The 6317-nt window shown below is 38.0% G+C and overlaps 1 protein-coding gene across 7 annotated transcripts in view; it reads right to left on the bottom strand.

Annotated features, from left to right (window-relative positions):
• Window positions 1-6317, bottom strand: part of Ptpn4 (protein tyrosine phosphatase, non-receptor type 4) — a 221200-nt gene that overhangs the window by 191557 nt on the left and 23326 nt on the right. The window contains exons 1-2 of one of the 7 annotated variants that reach the window (XM_023709701.1): window positions 4824-4917; window positions 4108-4213 (exon numbers count right to left, since the gene is read on the bottom strand). The exons of 4 other annotated variants lie outside the window; for them this stretch is intronic. The gene's annotated coding sequence lies outside the window, so the exon portion shown is untranslated. Of the gene's footprint in view, window positions 1-4107; window positions 4214-4823; window positions 4918-6317 lie in introns of those variants that run through there. 2 more of the 7 variants (XM_023709703.1, XM_023709704.1) reach the window with 2 other exon arrangements.

Consider the following 6317-nt stretch of genomic DNA (forward strand, 5'->3'; position numbering starts at 1 on the left):
ATGTATTTAATACAAGATCTCACTACACAGATCAGACTTTGTAGTGATCCTTCCTGTTTTTCCACCTCCAAGTGCTGGGATTACCACTGGGATTACAGGTGTGCTTCACCAAACCCAGTCTCATTCCCTATCTCAGTGCACCCAGGGGCAGGGCCAGCATAGCATGCCAGGGATCAAATCCCCAGCCCCTGAGGACCCTGTGTCTGCCTAAGCAGGCACTTTAATCCGCTGAGCTATCTGGCTGGCCCTGATACAACTTTTTTAGTAAGAAGCCACATAAAAAATACTTCAGCATTTACAAGTCATGATCTCTGTTGGAACTAATTCTACCTTTGTAGCATGAAACCAGCCAAACAACATATAAACAAACGATTGTGGCCATTTTCCAACAAAGTTGTAACGATACTAAAGTTGAATTTTACATAATTTTCACAAGTCACGAACTACTATGTGTTCTGAATTTTTCAATCATTTAAAATGTAAAAAGCATTTTGAGTTCACAGGTCATATAGAAAGAGGTGATGATCAGATCTGCCCATCCATCACAGTTTGTTGCCTTCGGCCCTTGACTACATAACTACAGCAGAATATATTCTGAGGATAAATCAAAAGAAATGTAAGAAATCTTGAAATTTACTTTTTGTTAATTGCACCTTTGGGTTTTCTTTTACGGACAGCTTATTTTAGTAAGAGATAAGGGTCTCACTATGTTGTCCAGGTTGGCCTTGAACTACCTGAAGAAATGAAAAATATGTTAATATTGTTGGGAAACGTAAGTGTCTTAGTTACTCTTCTCTCGTTGCTGGGACAAATACCCAACACCAAAAATGAAGGAAAGGAAGGTGTATTTAGCTCACAGTTACTGGAGGTTTCAGTCCATATTCAGCTGGGTCCAAGGCAGAGCAGCACATAGCAGAAAGCAACTTTTCATGGGAGCGGCAAAGAGCAAGAGAAGGGGTAGCAGCAGCTCAACCAGCTAGCTTCTCTCCCTTCCTTACACTGAAATGCAAATTACCTGTCCCAGGACAGGTGTAGCATCCACACCCACAATAATCAATCACAAACTTCAGTAGCTGCTCCCTGACTGCATGAAGCTCTAAGGGGACACCTTGACGCAAACCATAACAGTAAGTTTGACAACAGAAGGTAAGAGGTTAAATTTACCATAGAAGATGTAGTCGTACTGGACCAAAATTAGAGGTATGATACAATTTCATTTTTTAAAAGTACACTTGCTACCTCTGTGCACTATTTGAACCTTGAAGCAAAAAACCCCAATAATACTAAACAAATCTAATCCCCTGTATTCTGTTGCCCATTGAACAATTAGGTCTCTGGGATGGCTCCAGAGCTAAGGCAAGGAAAATACAAGTTGAGGCTAAAATATCCGTGTTAGTAAGTAAAGAAATTCTCAGAATCTAAATGAGAAAAAGTCAAGGAACTGAAGAGGTAGTTTAAAGGGCTACATACTAATCAAATAAGACAGTTTAAATTTCAAAAAATAAATACGAAAACTGGGCATGCCTGTAATACCAGCACTTGGGAACCTAAAGTAGCAGAATTGCCTGAAATTTGTGGCCACCCTGCATACATAGTGAGCTCAAGCCCAGCCTGAACTACACAGTGAGACACTATGGAGAAGGAGAAGGGAAAGGAGGGGAGAGGAAGAAAAGGAAAAAAAAAAAAAAAAATCCATAGGTCCAACATGACACCTTTTTTTAGACATTTTAGACAGGATCTCACCATGTAGTTCAGGCCTTGATCTCACTATGTACCTCAGGCTGGCCTTGAACTCATGGTAATCCTCTTGCCTCAGCCTCCAGAGTGCTGGGATTACAGGCATATGCCACATACCTAGCTTGACACTATTTTTTTTACAGTGAGGGAGAAGAATAACCCTTCTTTGTAGAATAATGTCAAATGATAAATGCAGGAAGAGTAATAGAAATAGAAAATTGCTATTTTACGATTACCATAACTGATTCAAGTAAGACTCATCAAATGCTAAAATCACTAGAACAAAGCTTGTTGGGAAACAAGACATACAAGCTCAAAATATCACTCTACAAATTGCTTATTAATTATAAATGGAAACATATCTTTACAATAGAGAAATCTGGGGCCGGGGAGACAACTCAGTGGCATAAGTGCCTGTCTGGCAAGCACAAGGTCCCAAGTTCAGTCCCCAGTAACACACACACACACACACACACACACACTAAATAAAGAAATCTTTCAGATCCTGCCATTACCAAATGATCAAATTTAACATACCTCTGATTTCATAAAGTAAAAACACAATTCCTAGGCAGTATTCTTTGTTTTTGTTTTTGTTTTTTGGTATTTTTAGGGAAAGGTCTACAAGGTGTTCAGGGTCTCACTACTAGATCGGACTCATAATGATTCACCTGTTTACAGCCTCTGAAGTGCTGGGATTGCAGGCATATGCCACCATGCCCAGTGCCAATTGCCATCTCAGTGCACCCCGGGGGTGGGTCTGGCATGGCAGGCCTGGCAGGCTCAGGGATCGAACCCCTGGACCCTGCACCTGCACACAGGCGCTTTAATCCGCTGAGCTATTTGGCCAGCCCTCTAGGAAGTATACTTGCCAAAAATATTTAACCCAAATCTGTGACTGAAAAATAAATACAAACAGATACTGGACTAACTTAGCTCACTGATATTCAAATCCAGACTGGGGGACATTTTACAAAATAAGTTGCCTGATTCTTTAAAAGTGATGCCAGGCATGGTGGTGCATGCCTATGATATAGGAGGATGAAGCAGGAAGACTGCCATGAGTTTGAGGCCAGTAGGAGCTACCTAGTGAGTTCAAGGCCAGCCTATTCTACATAGTGAGACTCTGACTTCAAAAAGTGTTGAGTAGGGCTGGGCATGGTGGCACATGCCCAGAATTCCAGCACTAAGGGGACGTAGCCAGGAAGACTGAGGCCAGCCTGGACTACATAGTGAATCAAGTCCAGCATGAATGACATAAAGAGACCCTATCTCAAAACAAAACACAATACAACAAAACAAACAACAAAAAGTGTCACGGAAAAAATGTAGAGGGCTAAGGAAGTATTACAGACTAAGTGACACATAACAGCCAAAGTAATGTACAGTCCTTAATCTAATGATGGATGAGGATGGAGGCAAAATACAAAGGAGTTGTTGGAACAGTTGGAGAAATTAGGACATGGACTATATTTCAGGTAACAGCACTGATCAATCCTCAGCTTCTTAAGTGTGACCATGTGGTTATAAAAGAACATGTTTGTTCCAAGAAGTTGTATGTTTGTATACTGAACCATTTGGGTAAAGCGTTATCACCATTACGATATTGCCAATTCCCAAATAGTAGGAAATTTGTGAAGTATATGCAGAAAAAAATAAAGCAAAGTAGTAGTGGTAAATCAAAGAAGATATATGGATGTTCAACCTACAACTTGTTATCTTTCCAAAGATGTAAAATTCTTCAAAACAAAAAGATGCCCAGGGATAAAATAAACATTCCCTTCAAGTTACGTTCTTTACCTTATGAAAAATATAACACTATAAAACCATAAAAACTAAAAAAATCACTAAGCAAGTAGTCAAAGTTTTCTGAGTATCTGATATTACAGTATTTTATATCTGGTGGTCTTAAATGGAATGTTTTCCCAAAAAGTCACCTGCTTTGCTACAATTTTAATTTATTACACAAAGCTTTGGATGTACTATAGGATAACTACTACATTCAGTGTGGGTTCCCTCAAACCTTCTGAACTGAGCTTGGTACTACAAAATAGAATGGACCAAAATCTTTCATGACAGTACTACCAAAACTATGGGCTATGAAATATACACTGTGGAAAGGGAGAAAAAAAATCAAATACAGCAAAAATTTCTCTCTAGAGTTACATATACCAAAGTAATAGTTATTATGCAATAACCCCCATAAAATGCCTCTTACTTAAGAAATGCTACTATAAGAAAGAGTATCCCAGGTAATCATGTACAAAATCAATCATCTAAGACATGAATGCACAGCACAGGACCTGCCAAGAATGATTAATGTACACACAGCATGTGCAAATGTCCTCTGTCCTCTAAACTGTTACTGACCTGCTAATAATCTTAAATGACAATATCAAAACAGATTTGCGGGCCAGGGAGATAGCTCAGTAGAGTAAGTGCTTGCCTGGCAAGTGCAGGGTCCTGAGTTCAATCCCTGGTACAAAAAAAAAAAAAAAAAAAGATTTGATATTCATGATTAAGATTTGATATATATTAAATACAGGAATCTAATTTGTATCATTTCTCACATCAAATACAATTACCGGAGGCTTTTTTCTCATTTTAATCTTTTACATTTATTATATCCTATTTACACATTATAGTGCTTAAAGTACTCTGCATATGCATATTTGAACAAGTGAGAAGAGACAGAAAGACCCAGATCTCCTATGGCTCAGCCAGAGTACCCTAATTATGCACCTTAAACATGCCTGTTTATTCATGTAAACTTGTGAAAAACTCACAATTGCTAAATAGAGATATAATTATGTATACACTCAGATCTTAGTCCTCAGGAAGCTTACAATCTAGAAGAAGCTAACAGTCAATTGATATACTAGAAAAGATATTAAATTCCTTTAGTGAATCAGAGAACTACCCCTTTATATAGTTTACCTAAGCACTAGAAATAACTTCAGTGGTCAACTAGGTTCCCCCCCCCCTTGTTTGTTTTAAACTACTATTCTTTAGTTTTTTCCATGTAAAAATATGGCAATAAAGCCAACCTTATATTATTATTATTTTCTAAAAAGAACCAGACTTACATACAGTATCATCTTTTGGGCTTTGTTGCTCCTTTCTTCTTCAGCAGAAATTATTTTCTTACTACTGTATGGTTTAAAGTGGAGATGTAAGGGGCCGGGGAGATGGCTCAGTAGAATAAGCGCTTCCCTGGCAAGCGCAAGGGCCTGAGTTCAATCCCCGGTTCTGCCAAAAAAAAAAAAAAGTGGAGATGTAAGATCAAATGCTATTAAAGAATTCTGAGCAAAAGAGCAAGGTCATCTCTCTTACATAAAAATGCATTTCATTGTCTTTTGTTTTTAAAAAATTTTTGGGAACAGGGAGATGGCTCAGTGGAATAAGCACTTCTCTGGCAAGCGCAAGGGTCTGCATTCAATCCCCGGTTCCACAAAAAAAAAAAAAAAAAAAAAAAAAAAAAAAATTTATCCTGCCATGCCAGCCCAGCCCTTGGCACTGAGACAGCAACTGAGACTGGGCTTGGTGGCACATGCCTGTAATCCCAGTACTTGGGACGCTGAAAACAGGAGAATCACTACAAGTCCAATCTGTGTAGTAAGACCCTGGAGACCCTAGAGACCCAGCACTTAAAAAAAAAAAATAATAATTAGTAGAGTGGCACCTCAGTTCATGAGCATAATTCTTTCCATCATTCTGGCCCCAAACCAAACTGGACAAGAAACAAATAAAATTCAGTGGTTAGGTTTATCACTGAGCTTATGGGGAAATTTGATTGAATTCTTAAACAATTCAGTCTGCAACCAGAATCATGAAAAGAAAAGCTCATGAACCATGGTGGCACTTTCATGTATCTGAAGTACATACTGAAAATACACTTTCTGGGGAGTTGGTGCATGTACAAACACATTTTAATTCCTTTTCATCTCCTTCCACCCCCTTCCCCCAAACCCTTAGTCCCCTCCTACACTTGTAAAATGCCTATCTTTCCCCTTTTTTTCATTCAAGGAATTGAACTTGGCCTCACACTCACCAAGCAGGCACTGTGCCGCTGAGCTACATTCCTGGCCCCTCTCTCTATTTTCTATTATCTATCGTTTTATTTACATTTTAGGTTCCTGGTATAAGAGAAACCATGCAATATTTAAACTTGTTTAACTTATTTCACTTAACATTATGATGTCAAAGTTCCATTTTCCTATAAATAACTCAAGTTTTTCCTTCTTTATGGCACAGTATCACCATGCATAATTTCTTTATCCATTTATCTGTTGAGGGACATATAGGCTCTTTCCATTTTTTACTGATATGTCAGATGTAAAACCTTACATTATGTCCCAAGCATGCTACTGTGCTAACAGCAAATAAGTTAGCTACAATTTTATAAACTCCTAAGAAAATTAAGACCCTATCAGATAAATGAAAAAAGAATTTGAAAAATGTATTCAAGAAGAAACAAAAGTAGTGAACATTTAAAAAGTTCAACTACACTATCACTAAAATCATGTATTATAACATTCTTGGTTAGTTTTATTTTTTTTTTGTTTTGTTTTTATTTTTTT

This window comes from Octodon degus, unplaced genomic scaffold (assembly GCF_000260255.1).
Source record: "Octodon degus isolate 3935 unplaced genomic scaffold, OctDeg1.0 scaffold00014, whole genome shotgun sequence".
Classification (NCBI taxonomy): Eukaryota; Metazoa; Chordata; class Mammalia; order Rodentia; family Octodontidae; genus Octodon; species Octodon degus.